Source organism: Octopus sinensis, linkage group LG15 (genome assembly GCF_006345805.1).
Source record: "Octopus sinensis linkage group LG15, ASM634580v1, whole genome shotgun sequence".
Lineage (NCBI taxonomy): Eukaryota > Metazoa > Mollusca > Cephalopoda > Octopoda > Octopodidae > Octopus > Octopus sinensis.
The window spans coordinates 29,168,426-29,185,273 of NC_043011.1; the positions used below are offsets into that span (position 1 = coordinate 29,168,426).

Below are 16,848 nucleotides of genomic sequence, written 5' to 3' on the forward strand. Positions count from 1 at the left end.
TTACGATTTTATCTTCCTTGAATCATTTAAAGTCTAAGGGAGATAACTTCAAGCATTCTGGAGTTTTGCTGAGTCGCCAAGTTACGAGGTAAATAAACACACACACACACACACACACACACACACACACACACACACAACACAGACAGACAGACACACACACACACACACACACACACACACAACAGACAGACAGACACACACACACACACACACACACGCACGCACACACAACTCAATTGAAGAATTAGACTTTACTTTTATATTTTCACTAACGAATGGAATACTTGATTCGAATTTCATCAAAATTGGAGATTAAGAATTTTAATGAGGGTTCTTTCTGTCTTTACACATCCTAACAAAAATTCTAATCATGACATATTTATCCTATACTACTCATCTTTATGTCCAGATTCCAAAATCCAAATCTTATAAAACCCATTCAAAGGTTTTTGCCCCTGAAAAATGGAGCACATGGAGCACATGAAGCTCTAAAATGTGTGAGTTAAGGCCTCTATTAAGGGGTCCTTAAAGTCAACTAGAGAAGTTGAATAGTTGAGAATCTTTTTTAACTTGTGTTTATATCTATTGCTCAAATTTCTTTGAAATCGGAAATATATGAATGTTCACTGGGTTTGTGAAAGAGAACAAAGCTACGGGAAACCAAAAGACGAATGATCACCATAAGCAGTCAGCTACCCTACCCTAGTCGTTACCACTCCCCAATGTAGGATTCCTCACCGTACAGGGGACCGGCGCAGTCATAAGATGCATTACAGATCTATAGTAATTGGAAGGGCGTGACCCAACTCAAAATAAACATTAACAACTGTGTGACGTGAGGGCTAAGGGGAAATGAAAGTGTCACCTCTGGATTTTGCCAATGATCACTATGCCGATAGGTAACTGAACGGAATAAATTTGCAATCTATAAATCTCTATGAATGACCAATCACTTATATCTGGAAAGGCTTTGAAAACAATGTTACCATCTGAGGACTATCTCTGACCCAGTGATAAAAAAAAAACAAAAAAACTCGAAGGAGGCTTGCAACCAAATAACTTTACTCAAAATAACACCTTGCAACTGAATCAGTCTATATCTTGGAGTCTTGCCACCAACTTAACTTTTTGCAGCTAATATCTCCCTCGCCACAAAATGGCCTAAACGTCTCATTCGAAACACGGACCAAACCAATCACTTTTTTTTCTCGTTTGAATCGAAAAAGACAGAAGCGAAGAGAGAATTACCGTAGTCTTAGCTGTCGGTCCAGAGAAAGGGTCACTTTCAACATCCACGTCTTGTCACGATCCCCAATGTTCACTCCACGTCTTTGTGTGTTATCCGTTACTCTACCGTCTCACACGTCTGATCTGATGTGCTGTTCGCCGCCGACTGACTCTCGTGCTTCTCTGAATGCCGCATATCCACCTCGGAATGGTGAGGAGTGAAGGAATTATATTTTACATGAAGAGATGCTTCTTTTCAATTCAACGACTGTATTGAAAAAAAAAAAAGCCTAGAATATCCTTGTCAGGCGGAGAAATTCCGATAGTCTATTTTTCGATTATATGACGGGGTGAGCGCGAACGCAGACCCCACACTTAGAAATAGCGCACCCGAGTCGCCCACATTTGGGGCGATCGCAAAGGTCAACCCAACCGGAGTGCAATGGAAGGGCCTCACTTTGGGAGAACCACCTTGATGATCATGGTTTACTCCTGTGCCAGGTAAGTATGTCTTTTGGCGTTCACTAATCTCATATAAACGATATTTGCATTGTAACTTTACTGATATTGCCTCTTATATTACCTTGAAAATATAATTTTTCAGAAAATTTCATTATGTATATTTAACTCAACTACTACAACTCATTATTTCTAATTCAATGGTTTAGTAAGATAATGCTTTAATTTCTTGAAATATTATAAAATTTTGAAATTATAGCCTTGTTTAATCCAACAGTAACGGTAAATGAACAAGGGAGACAATTCCAGTTTTATTTGTAAGTTTACCGATAAAAATATTTACTGTAATACATTTACGACACAAAACGAGCCAACAAAAGAGCATCTTACATGATCGTTAGGCATGCTAGATATAACAGCAAAATCTTCCCCAAATTACACACAATGGTTTCTATTTTTTACAAAGATGAAAACTAACCAGGGCTGGTTGTCAAGTGGTGGTGCTGGACAAATAGAGCATACACACACGCACGTATATGATATCTGTATATATACCAGTGTATGTACGACCGGTTGATTGATGCCCGGAATAAGTAATATCGTGTTTCGTTGAAATATAGACATACATTCAAGACACAATTATGTAAAACATTATTATTTTACTACTAAATACAATATTTTATAAAACAAAAACCACTGACGGAAGACTTTTACAATCAATGCTTGTAGCGTAGTGAGGAAGGAAGAGGAGGATATATTATATATATATTATATATATATATATATATATATATATATATATATATATATATATATATATATATATATATATGTATATATATACTAGCAGAATTGTCGGCGTTGCTCGGGGCTGAATTGCTTGAAAGTACTGTTAATGATTGCACTGAATTATGATGATTATTCAGGCAAATATTGATATAAGTTTACGGTGGGAGATAAGGACTTAACGATCAAACGGGTGCCATTGCATTGTTTTGGGGGAACCCAATTTCTAATGAGCATTATAGGGGCACCAACTTTAAGTTTGAGAATGTGTGGTGGTAGTCCGGGGTGCTCAAAGGAATTGAGTACCTCTATTGGATAGTTGATGACGTCCTCTGGGTCAGGAGTTTTAGCATTTCATCACTAATATGGTGAACAGTTTTATTCCTCGGGGCAAATAGCCCTTTGGCCAATCCAATCCATATTCTGATAATTAGCTTGTAGATCTGGGAACACTGCATCTCTGAGATCAGAAGGCGTTTTGACAATGGTACAAATGGAATCGATGGCAATATTACCATTTTCACACCTGGTATTTTGCCTTCGCCAAGTGCAAGGAGGGTGTGAGGAAATGCTGCTGATGTGATATTACGTCGCATATGAGCACGCATATTGGTGTGAAGTTTGAGAGTCTTCACCAGTGGCCACAATGTGGATGACTTAAGACACGCACTTACTGCATCAGCTCTAGTCCCTTTGGGAATAACGGGATGTGTTTGTCGGAAGTCCCCTGAAAGAAGAAGTGTTATGCCTCCCATGGGAGCGAAGAGTGTTTGATGTCTCTGAGAGATCTATCTAGTGCCTCAAGAGCACGTCCGTGGGCCATCGTGCATTCATCCCAAACGATAAGCTTGCATCGTCTGAAGACTTCTGCCTGATCGGAGCTGTTACTGAAGTTGCAAGTTGGTGTCTCAGTCTTCGCTAAGTCAAACGGAAGCTTGAAAGTGGAGTGAGCTGTCCTGCCGCCTGACAACAAAGTAGCCGCAATTCCAGATGATGCCACAGCTAGGGCAATGCCTTGTGTTCGCCTAATCTCAGTCAATAATTTGTTGACAAAAGTTTTCCCAGTGCCCCCAGGAGCGTCCAGGAAAAAGATCCTCCCAATTTTGGCCCGGACTGAATTAAGAACGGAGTTGTAACCGAACTTGTGTTCTGGAAGGAGCTTTGGCTCATTGTCGGCTATGTACTCGGCAAGCTCATCAACATTAAAACATGTCTCACGCAGCAAATGTAAAGACAGAGTGTTTGTGCCTTTCCGGTTTGTTGAAGGTAGGCCATAGACCGGCAAGGCACTACCGCCCATATCAAGTACAGTATCTTCGAACGTAGTTTGTTACCACACAGCCACACCTGCCCCTATGTATGTGTGTGTTTGTGTTTGTTCGTGTGTGTGTATGGGTAGATATATTATGCATGTATATATGTGTATATATATATGTGTAAAGACGGTGAAAATATTGTCAATTTCCCCAAACAGGGACACAATTCAATTTTGAAACAATAACGAAAGCCCCTTCTCCGAAAGGGGGAGGGTTACGGTTTACAATTATTTAACAAATGTAACACAACAACATTTCCCGGCGAGGAACCAAACAAACGTGATTACATAGTCAAACAGTAATAATACTAACAACAAACCTTTTAATTTATCCCCATTTATGTGAAACCCTTATTCAAGTTCAAGTCATTGATGCAATTTTATACGAATTGCTAATACACACACACACATAATAAGGGTGAAAATATATATATATATATATATATATATATATATATATATATATTATATATATATATATATATATATATAATATATATATAGCAAGGAAAAATTGTAAAAAGGCAGGAAGCTAAATTGAAAGGAAATTTTAATGAAAATGGGTGTATGGAAAAGTTTTTGAAAAATTGATAAAATATATATATATTAATTCAAACCGGTTTTCGTCATAATGTGACTTTTCAAGAATTGTAAAGAAAAGAAATTTTTTTAATGTGAGGAGGGTGAAAAAAGAAAATTACATTGTTTTTTATAAAAAAATAAAAATAAATATATACAAAATTAAAAAATAGGTACTCCGATACATTGTAAAGTCTTTGTGTGTCTTGAGTTTAATGATTGTTCACGAAAAAATTACCTTGAAGTACTGAGACCCAATGGGATTAAATCCATGTGTTGTTTAATTTAATTAAGGGTGTCTCTTAAGTGCATGGCAAAACAGGAAGTAGTAGTAGTCCAGTTCCTGTGTTGTGAATAAGGGGAGACAACTTTATGGGTTTTAAGCTCTTCAATTTGTGTTTATAAATTTTTTGTAATAAAGGGTGTTAATAAACCTTAATTTATAAAATTATCATTTTTACTTCATTTGCATTATCTTTTTTATATAATTGTTTGCTAACTTAACATTCAGATTTTAACACTTTATTTATATTGTTTTCTAATTATATAAATTTGCATAAACCAATTTATAATTACATTTCAGATTGTTATGTCATAATAATAAAAATAATATAATAATAACAACAACAATAATAATAATGATATTTAAAGAATATAAGTTTTAGCTTGAGGTGATGACTGCATGGTATCCTTATATATTTGTGTTAGTCCATCCATGAAGAATGAGGTAGAAAAAAGAAGTATGATCAACGGGAGGTTTGCATATTAAGATGCGTTTTGAATTTTCAATAAAGACATTCTCCTTGTTAATTCTCTCCTGTGTGGTGATTCCGTCTTTACATTGGTAGAAGGGGGAAATGTAGAATTTGGGATTTTTTTTTGTCTAGCGCATGAGTCTATGTGGTCACTCAGTGGGATTTGCCGGTATTCCAGGAGATTTATTTGTTCTTTATGCACCGCTACTCTTTTACGTAACGGGAGGCTCATTTGTCCAACATAATTATGTTGGTAACCAGCGCATGTGAGACCGTAGATAAGGTTCTCGGAGGAACAGGAGAAGTTGGTCTTGATTTTAAACTTCGTTCCTTGTTTGAAGATAAATATATATATATATACCGGAGTAAACACATAAATGTGAAACAGGGTGGAAAAAAGAGTACTCAAATACCAGTGGTAGAGTAATATGCTTTATTTAAAGCAGCAAAAAAAAAAAAATAAATAAATGGATTCATCACAGTAATGCAATGAGTAAAATAATTGGCAATCTTTTGGTTAAAATAAGCAGCAAAGAAAAAACTTATTTCTTTAATTTTACTCTTCAGCACAGGAGTGGCTGTGTGGTAAGTAGCTTGCTTACCAACCACATAGTTCTGGGTTCAGTCCCACTGTGTGACACCTTGGGCAAGTGTCTTCTGCTCTAGCCTCAGGCCGACCAAAGCCTTGTGAGTGGATTTGGTACATGGAAACTGAAAAAAGCCCACTGTATATATATATATATAATATATATATATATATATATATATATATAATTATATATATATATATATATATATATATATATATATATACACATATATATATGTATGTATGTATGTATATGTTTGTGTGTCTGTTTTTGTCCCCCAACATCGCTTGACAACCGATGCTGGTGTGTTTACATCCCCGTCACTTAGCAATTTGGCAAGAGAGACTGATAGAATAAGTGCTAGGCTTACAAAGAATAAGTCCTGAGGTCGATTTGCTCAACTAAAGGCGGTGCCCCAACATGGCCGCAGTCAAATGACTGAAAACAAATAAAAGAATAAAAAAGCTGAATTACTTATGTTTATGTATATTTTGTGTATGTATTAAGTGTTTGTGTGTATATAATATATTTGTGTAAGTATTGTATATGTATGTGTGTATAAACATACATACACAAATATACATAAATGCACATAAATACATACTTACACTTATACACACAGATATACATACACACATAAACACATATATGCCAAAGTTGCATAAACATAGTACTTACACAAATATATTGGGCTGTCCGGAAAGTTCGTGCCGATTTTTAAAGGAAAAAAAGGTCTAAATATTTGCCATTACATCTTTAATCAACCAAATATGAACCATTTTGTTGCGCAATGCGTCTCCATCTTTCCTTTAACTTGAAAATACCCTCTTCCAGAACTGAGGTGGGTTCATGGCAAAGAATTCATCAAGGTATCTTTTACGTCATCCAAGGAATTGAAATTTTTATCATTAAGACTATTCTGCAGAGACCTGAATAAGTGGAAATCTGAAGGAGCAAATATCTGGTGAATATGGAGGGTGGGGTAACACATCCCAACCGAGCTGCAGCAATTTTTGTCTGGTTCCCAAAGTATCAAGTGCCAAAATGGACTTTCTTATCTTCCATTTTAAAGGGTTACAGAATTAACACAGGTTATAGGAACATAAGTCTTCTTCCACGAAAAGACAGCTTAAACTGTGCTCTAAATGGAGGTGTAGTCAAATCCTGTTTTATGGACTCAACCATGTTCTAAAATAAGTCGAAAGGTAAGCTACTATAAATCGGCACAAACTTTCCGGACAACCCAATACATGTACACAAACACATATTACATGCACAAACATTACGTAAACATAAGTGACTCAGCTTCATTTGCTCTTCATAGACATATTATGCCTTTATGGAATCAGGATGATCCCGGGATTGAAAATCTATCCTTCATTTGGTTCTTGAACATACGGAATTGGAATCTGATTTAAAAGCATTTGGGTTGCTATTTCTATCAGGTAAAGCTTGGCAGATTCAGATGACATCAGAGATCAAGGGGCATATAAATGACATTTTCTTCGTAAATTATATGTTGAGATAAGAACTTTGGGATGAATCAGCCAACTGTTGGAATTCAACTTGGGACTGGAACAATAGAATGACTGCATTGCAGAATTAATTCTCATACGTCCTTAACCTCTGATCAAACAACACCAGGGCATATAGTCATTATAGATGTATTATTATTCCTTTATTGCCCACAGGGGGCTAAACACAGAGGGGACAATCAAGGACAGGCAAAGGGTTTAAGTTGATTACACCAAATTCAGTGCATAACTGGTACTTATTTAATCGACCCTGAAAGGATGAAAAGCAAAGTCGACTTGGCGAAATTTGAAATCAGAATGCAATGGCAGACGAAATACCGCTAAGCATTTCGCCCGGTGTGCTAACGATTCTGGCAACTCGCCTATAGATGTATTATAATCATGTTATTTAGCTCTCTTTAGTTTTGAGCCGCAGGCCCAATTAGCTCTCTGCAGTGGTTAGTTTAAATGTCCAACCGGAGTGTGGCTTTTAAGCTAGTAACCTATAAATTATGGACTTAATACACGTCCACTACACCATGCTGCTCTGCCTATTAACTTCACTGATTCAGTTTAAATCGGTGATTCTCAACCAATTTTTTGCTTATGGTCCCTGTTGATTCCTATTTTACTCAGGAAGTGGGGACTGTCATAGTCATTCGATGTATAAAAACTCCTACTATATTTTTATGATTAAATATTATTAGGAATTGTATAAAAAAATATATATGTTGTGTATTATAGAAATATAACCAGTTTCTTGCTCATAAATTTTAACAACAAAACTTGTATGGACCCCAGTTAAGACCCAGTGGTTTAAATTATGAATTATAACATGGCATATCAAAATCACTTTCTAACTCCGCTTTCTGCCCCCACTCCCACCCACCCTTTTGTTGCCATCTCTACCCTTATCCTTTTTCCTTCTCTCTATGCTTTCATCAATTTTCTGATAGTTATTGACCTATCAAGTCATTCAGAACTATGATGAAAAATATTCCATACTTGACAATACCTTTTTATCTCTGTGTCTAAAATTATATTACCAAATGTCTTTATTTTTCTGAAAAGAAAAAAAAATCATTGTGTATATTGCGAGGAAGATTTGGTTGTTATATCTAGCTTGTCTAGCGACCTTGTAATGACTCATTCGTTGCCTCGTTTTGTGTAGTAAATGTATTACAGTAAATATTTTTATCGGTAAACTTACAAATAAAACTGGAATTATCTCCCTTATTCACTTGCCTGTACCGTTAATGTAAATAAGATTATAATTTCAAAAATATTAACAGATTTCGGCATTAAATTAACGCATCACTTAATTAGAAATAATAAGGGTAGAGTGGTGTTATAACGTATATAAGAAAATTTGTTGAAAAGTTAATATTTTAAAGTAATATTAGAGGCAATATCAGTGAAGTTACAATGCAAATATCGTTTATATGAGATTTGTGAACGCCGAAAAAAATATACTTACCTGGCACAGGAGTAAACCATGATCATCGAGGTGGTTCTCCCAAAGTGAGACCCTTCCATTGCACTCCGGTTGGGTTGACCATTGCGATCGCCCCAAATGTGGGCGACTCGGGTGCGCTATTTCTAAGTGTGGGGTCTGCGTTCGCGCTCGCCCCGTCATATCAATCAAAAATAGACGTAAATGAGGAAATTTTCTCACGTTTCAGTCCCTCTCACCCGTAATTCAAAGAGTTGTCTAGTATAAACTTCTTTGTTCTCACATAAATACTCCTACTACACTCACATGTTCGTTATCGCTTTTGGTTGTCGTACTGATAAGTGCTAATCCCACTACGTGCCACATCAGTAGCGAAGTTTGTTTTTTATCCATCTGCACTACCAACCATGACTGCTACAGAATTTCGACGTTCACAGATCGCACCCCGCCCCATGATCTCGAGAACCACTCAATGTACAAAACTTGACTAAATATTGTTTTGCACCGAGATTGATTTCGTGTTTTCACGTCTTCCCAAACGGTCTCGTTAGTAATGTTTCGGTATAAGTCTCATTTCTCAGAATGTTGCCAGCTGATTTCTCGACACTTTACAGAAACGAAATATTTATTCACATTTGCTTCCCAAACCGAGTTCAGTCCCACTATGTGCACCTAGGGCTTCTAACATAGCCCCGGGCAATCAAACATTACCAAGGTTGAGAACATTTAGTGGACGGAAATTGTGTTTATCTACAAACACCGCCTGACAACCGGTGGTGGTTTGTTTACATAACCGTTAATTAGCGGTTTCGGGAGAAGAGACCAATAAAATAAGTACTAGACTTAAAAACAGTAGGTACTGGCGTTAATTTGTTCGACTAAAATCTTTAATTCAGTGCCCCAGCATAGCCGCAGACCAATGACTAAAACAGGAAAGGATAAAGAGAATTTGGTTAACCGAGAATTTTGTTTTCAGCAATGATTTCCATGTACTGGTGATTTTCGAATACTAACACACATTCGGCCGCTGCGCGGTACCTTGGGCGAGTGTCTTCTAGTATAGCCCCAGGCTGACTAAAGCCTTATGACTGGATTTGGTAGAGGGAAGCTTAAAGAAGCGCGTCAAACTCATATATTTGAGCATCAGAATTCCTCTTCAAAGAGGGACAAAAATTCAAGATCAAATCTAATTTTACTTGTGCCTCTGAAAACATAATTTATGTCATAAGATGCTACTGGGCTGCCACCAAAACTACGTGGGGTCCACGGGACTATCACTCAGACGTAGATGCACACTGCATTGACAACAGATGTGACACGTTGGTGGGATTAGCACTTATCAGAACGACAACCAAAAGCGATAACGAACATGTGATTTTAGTAGGAGTATTTAAGTGAGAACAAAGAAGTTTATACTAGACAACTCTTTGAATTACGGGTGAGAGCGACTGAAACAAAACATTTAACTGGAACATGAGAAAACTTCCTCATGTACGTCTATTTTTGATTGATATGACGGGGCGAGCGCGAACGCAGACCCCACACTTAGAAATAGCGCACCCGAGTCGCCCACATTTGGGGCGATCGCAATGGTCAACCTAACCGGAGTGCAATGGAAGGGTCTCACTTTGGGAGAACCACCTCGATGATCATGGTTTACTCCTGTGCCAGGTAAGTATATTTTTTTCGGCGTTCACAAATCTCATATAAACGATATTTGCATTGTAACTTCACTGATATTGCCTCTAATATTACTTTAAAATATTAACTTTTCAACAAATTTTCTTATATACGTTATAAACCACCTACTACCACTTATTATTTCTAATTAAGTGATGCGTTAATTTAATGCCGAAATCTGTTAATATATTTTTGAAATTATAATCTTATTTACATTAACGGTACAGGCAAGTGAATAAGGGAGATAATTCCAGTTTTATTTGTAAGTTTACCGATAAAAATATTTACTGTAATACATTTACTACACAAAACGAGGCAACGAATGAGTCATTACAAGGTCGCTAGACAAGCTAGATATAACAACCAAATCTTCCTCACAATATACACAATGATTTTTTTTTCTTTTTAGAAAAATAAAGACATTTGGTAATATAATTTTAGACACAGAGATAAAAAGGTTTTGTCAAGTATGGAATATTTTTCATCATAGTTCTGATTGACTTGATTAGGTCAATAACTATCAGAAAATTGATGAAAGCATAGAGAAAAAGAGAAATGATAAGGGTAGAGATGGTAACAGAAGGGTGGGTGGGGTAGAAAGCGGAGTTAGGGATTTTGATATGCCATGTTATAATTCATAATTTAAACCACTGGGTCTTAACTGGGGTTCAAAAAGTTTTGTTGTTAAAATTTATGAGCAAGAAACTGGTTATATTTCTATAATACACAACATAGATATTTTTTTATACAATTCCTAATAATATTTAAACATAAAAATATAGTAGGAGTTTTTATACGTCGAATGACTATGACAGTCCTGCTTCCTGAGTAAAATAGGAATCAACAGGGACCATAAGCAAAAAATTGGTTGAGAATCACCGATTTAAACTGAATCAGTGAAGCTAATAGACAGAGCAGCATGGTGTAGTGGACGTGTACTGAGCCCATAACTTATAGGTTACTAGCTTAAAAGCCACACTCCGGTTGGGCATTTAAACTAACCACCGTAGAGGGCTAATTGGGCCTGCGGCTAAAAACTAAAGAGAGATAAATAACATGATTATAATACATCTATAGGCGAGCTGCCAGAATCGTTAGCACACCGTACGAAATGCTTAGCGGCATTTCGTCTGCCATTGCATTCTGATTTCAAATTCCGCCAAGGTCGACTTTGCTTTTCATCCTTTCGGAGTAAAAGAACTCGGAAAGCCCTGTAAAAGAACTCGGAAAGTTGGGCCTCCAGCCAGACCTTTTGCAGCACCCTTAAAGACATGAACTGTTCAGCACACCCTCGTGCGTGTGTATGTACACACCACACACACACACACACACACACACACACACACACACACACACACAGAGACACACACACACAAACAGTTATAACACCAGTATGCTAGTTATAGGCGCCAAATTGCGCTAAAACCACATCTTGCACTCCGTCTGCACAAGTTGAAAGCGAGAAAATGAATAAAGAAGATTTTTGTTTAAAAAAAGGGTTAATCATAAATCGATTTCTAGCTTAGACATATAAAATCTTTTTGCTGTCTTCTGTATAATATGCCCCACAGTACATAAATGCAAATATTTATACATACCCATACGAATAATACATGTCCACACGTATATATACATATATTCACAGGTATATACAACTGGAGTCAAATTTGCTTCATTTCCCTCAACCATTTAATTGCAGTCATGCTGGAGCACCGCCATAAAGGATTTTAGTCGAAGAAATCGACCCAGGATACCTAGATGATTTTTATTACATGCAGGACACTTGATAAAATCTTTATAATGATTTTATCCTTAATTATGTACTCTCATCAATTTATATTCACTGCTGTATTGTTTTGGTCGTAAATGCACGTGGTTGAGATGAATAAATTAGATTTGACTCGTAAATACGTGTGAAGATATGTAAATATACGTGTGGACAGGTATTATTCGTATAGGTATGTATAAATATTTGCATTTATGTACTGTGGGGCATATTATACTGAAGACGCAGAGGGATTTTATATCTCTAAGCTAGAAAACATACATAAACATATATAAATGATGAATGAATAAATAAATAAAGATATATATATATATATATATATATATATATATATATATATATATATATATATATTATATATATATGTATATATATATATATATATATATATATATATTATATATATATATATATATATATATATTATATGTATATATAATATATGTATATATATATATATGTATATATATAATCAAAAAAGCAACAAGAAAAGAATGACTCCGGTAATTTGGTACAATTGTTTCGCACTACAACATTTTATTAAAAGTTGTAAGTATTACAGCAGATTTAAGATGCCGAGTGCTCTTCAGCCAATAAGGTTTTCCAATAATACAAAAGCTTTCAAATCAAGTAGTAACATTTTAGAGAAGGTAGATATACATATATATATATATATATATATATATATATATATATATATATATATATATATATAATGATTCACAATCAAAGGTGCAGAAATGACGTATGTGTAAAAAGGTGACGTAATCCAGTGGTAGAGAGAAATCCATGAATCAGATACTTCAAAACAGTCGGTGCCATATATGGCCCTAGTACGGTGGACGTCAACCCAATAGACCCTTTTCCACCCAACAATATAAGGCCCCACACATACAGTTAACCCTACATACACTCCATACCTATATAAGTACTCCAAAGGAATTTAACCAAAGAAGTTAGTTAAAACATAAACAAAGAAACCGAACACACAAATGCTTATGTGGCCCTTCGGACTTCACCCAACAACTCCCACATCACACCACAAAACAGGAAACGCTACACTTATAGTACCATTGCACACATTCCAATTCTACAAGAACACCAACCCTAAAACATACACATATTTCCCATACACACTTTTCCAGAAAACTCTGTGTTACCTTGCAGCACCCCCAGAGATGGTGCTTTGGTGCCAAGGGACACGACTTAATCCTTGCTCGGTTCGTTTCATCCTCTATACAGCCACCACAAACTGGATGTATCTTTTCACCCCCAACAATAGAGAGCAATCGCTATATTTGATTCTGTAGCTGTCCTCTCTGAAGAGCGCAGTGTTACATAATTAGGCTGTTACCTAACACTCCGTTGAACCCCTAGTATGAAACCAATTAGTAAAGTCGGCCGTAATGGATATATGATACTCTACACTTCGATTGATATATCATGTATTGTATATATATATATATATATATATATATATATAGTGAATTGAAGAAATGGAGTTGGACGAAGATTGAACAGAAATCGTTTTATTTCATTCTACACGTGTTTCGAAAGGCACAATTTACCAAATTCCGATTGAATAATGAGACCATATTGTGTCTTTCTCTTCAGGAAGAAATAGGAAATCCGTTGGAAAAAACAAAAACAGAACAGAGGCGGAGCAAAACAAATCGAACTAGGCTCCTAAGAGCCCATAAAATTCAATTATCCGCACCAACGCACGGTTGCAACACCATATGGTTGTACCTCCAACCGTGCTGTCTTCTGCTGTGATTTTTGCTACCAAGGTATCGGTTAAACTTTTGATTAGTCTGCAACAAGATTATTCATCTTTCTATTTCACATAATATATATATATATGTATATATATATATATATAAAGGGAAAGTTTACGAAAATAAACAAAAGACGGAGGCAGGTGGAGTACAAACAAACAAATGTATTAGTATAGCGCTCAGGAATAGAAATAGAAAAAGTCTTCGACAGAAAGATATACAGAAAAAAACAAGGAGATGACTGTGTTTGTCCCTCCATCTGCTTTACAACTAGTATTGGCTGCTTTACATCCTCGTTATCAAAGCAGTTCAGTAAAAAGACTAATAGAATAAGTACCAGGCTTAAAACTATAAGTATTGAGGTTGATTTTTTCCTACTAAACCCTTCAAAGCAGTGCTCCAGCATGGCTGCAGTGAAATGACTGAAACAAGTTAAAAAAGAATAAAAGATAAAATGTTTCCGAGTACTTAAATTCTCCTCCCAGTCTCGTTCTAATCTTATCACAACGCACGATGTATTTTGGATAGTTACCCACTTTTATTTGATTATCATACGTGTCTTTTCCTTACCATTAATTTCTTTTGGCTTTGTCTCTTTTTTTCATAGTTTGGCGCATTCACCCCAATACATTAATATGTATAAAAAAAGAACTGCTTTGCACACACGTCTGTACACATGCAAAAGCAGCTGGTTATTTCGCTTTCTCCACTGTGGATAGCATTTTTCGTCTCGATGTCTTGCAAACAACACATTTTTCGTCTCGTAGTCTAGTTCCTGTCGAACGCGTGGATAACACGTGCATAAATCTCACATGATAACAGTGTTCAACTTTCTGCGTTTCACTTCTCTTTGAGTTTAATGCCATATTGATTGATAACCTGCAGATCCACGAGAAGCCAGCATTCGTTTTGCAGCTTCACGTGAAGCAAATCGTTTCCTGGATTCTTTGTCTACACTTTTCTATAAGCTCCTTTCTATTGTACTCGGTATCAGCGCATAGAAATTTATTGTTTTCCTGTAAATCTTAGGTGAAATTTAGTTCAACAGAGATAAGATCTTCCATTTTCCATTGTTCTTCTCCGACCTATGGCTAACTTTTGACAAGTATAAATTCAAACACAAAATAGAATTCTTCCTCTTTCATAACCCACCTTTGCCGAAAGCGCATTCCCTCTTTTACCCGGCACCACTGGGGAAGGAGCATGCTCTCTCCGAATAGTCTAAGACCGTTTTCGCTTTTAAATGTATCACGTCTTTCTCCTAGCATGCTTAGCTCTCTTTTCTACCCGACAGTTACCCGGGGGTACATACTGCTGTTGCTATTACTATTATTCTCTTAATACTATAAAATATCCAACTAACAGCTACAGATTCTGTACTCTGACTCTAACAAGACAAATTGTATTGGAAAAATAAAATTTCTAAGAAATAACTTTTTCCTTCTGCTCATTTATTTGATGCATACCACACTGTCCCATCGCGGATCGTGTACTTAGCTGACTAGATCTCAAGGTCAGTGAGGCAAACAAGCTATCACACGGCAACATGGACCGGACTTTGTGGCGGCCTTTCGCCTACACGCCACTCATAATGCGCTCGCATTATCTTACATTTTTATTGATTTTAGCCTCTCGTTTTTTGTTTTGCTTAAATGCTTTTGTTTTCTCTTGTTATACTCAAATATTACTGCACTTTCGACTTTGGCTAAAACAACGTTGCAAACTTATTATATATTCATACATACATTCAATGCCGCGCATTTACATTAATACAATGGCCTTCAACGATTGTTTCCAGCTCTGTGTCAATCATAAGCTCTGATTCCCGACATCGTTTCTGTTGCATGAAGCATTTAGCGGCAGTTCATACATCACTGCTTCATTATCCATTTATGGGACAAAAACCTCGTCCTGTATCAGTAAGAAAGCTCACAGCCCCTCCTATCGAATTCTCGCTACCGTTTAACTTGATCAGATTTGTTAACACTGACTGCCATCTTCTCATATCACTTTAATAAACCATACAGATTATGCTTCCTCCACGGCTTCATTCAGCCGTTAATTATTTTCCATCTAGTCAACCTCAGATGGTTACGGATAATATAAAGAAAGTTTTACATAGCTCAACGCCCACAGCAGTCATCAACGACAGCATCACCGGTCATGTTTAGCTTCTTCACCCACTCCAATACACATAGAAAGCTATACACAAACATTGTAAGAATTATTCCTGTTATACAACGGAATGGGAAAAGTAGCCTTTCCTCTCAGCTCCTTTCATTGCCTAGCTCAACTGATAAGGCTTTATACTGCACAAATTTTCAAACTCACTTGAATATTTGTTTACCTGTATACATAATGCAGCTGTTACAGTCTCATTGCACTTTCACATTTCCAGCAGTACTTGGAACTTGGAACTTAAGAAACATACTTGGCCTTGTGTCACATCTACATTTCTGTGTGCACCGTAAAAAATATACTAATGTCCTTGTTTAGTTCATTGTTTAACAGCAAACTTGTCTATCAGGCGAATAGTGTAATGGGATCTCTTTACTTGTTCGATCTCTTTACTTGTTTCAGTCATTTGACTGCAGCCATGCTGGGGCACCGCCTTTAGTCGAGCAAATCGACCCCGGGACTTATTCTTTGTAAGCCCAGTACTTATTCTATCGGTCTCTTTTGCCGAACCACTAAGTGACGGGAACGTAAACACACCAGCATCGGTTGTCAAGCATGCTAGGGGGACAAACACAGACACACAAACATATACACACACACTTATATATATATATAACATATATACGACAGGCTTCTTTCAGTTTCCGTCTAACAAATCCACTCACAAGGCATTGGTCGGCCCGGGGCTATAGCAGAAGACACTTGCCCAAGATGTCACGCAGTGGGACTGAACCCGGAACCATGT

At 36.6% G+C, this 16,848-nt stretch overlaps 3 non-coding genes across 3 annotated transcripts; 1 reads left to right on the forward strand and 2 right to left on the reverse strand.

Annotated features, from left to right (window-relative positions):
• Positions 1 to 1,575: 1,575 nt before the first annotated feature.
• On the reverse strand, positions 1,576 to 1,739 carry LOC115220092. The gene has a single exon (XR_003882464.1). It is a non-coding gene; the product is annotated as a U1 spliceosomal RNA (small nuclear RNA).
• A 6,958-nt stretch (positions 1,740 to 8,697) lies between these two features.
• LOC115220034 lies at positions 8,698 to 8,861 on the forward strand. Its single transcript, XR_003882423.1, has one exon. It is a non-coding gene; the product is annotated as a U1 spliceosomal RNA (small nuclear RNA).
• A 1,335-nt stretch (positions 8,862 to 10,196) lies between these two features.
• LOC115220036 lies at positions 10,197 to 10,360 on the reverse strand. Its single transcript, XR_003882424.1, has one exon. It is a non-coding gene; the product is annotated as a U1 spliceosomal RNA (small nuclear RNA).
• Positions 10,361 to 16,848: the final 6,488 nt, after the last annotated feature.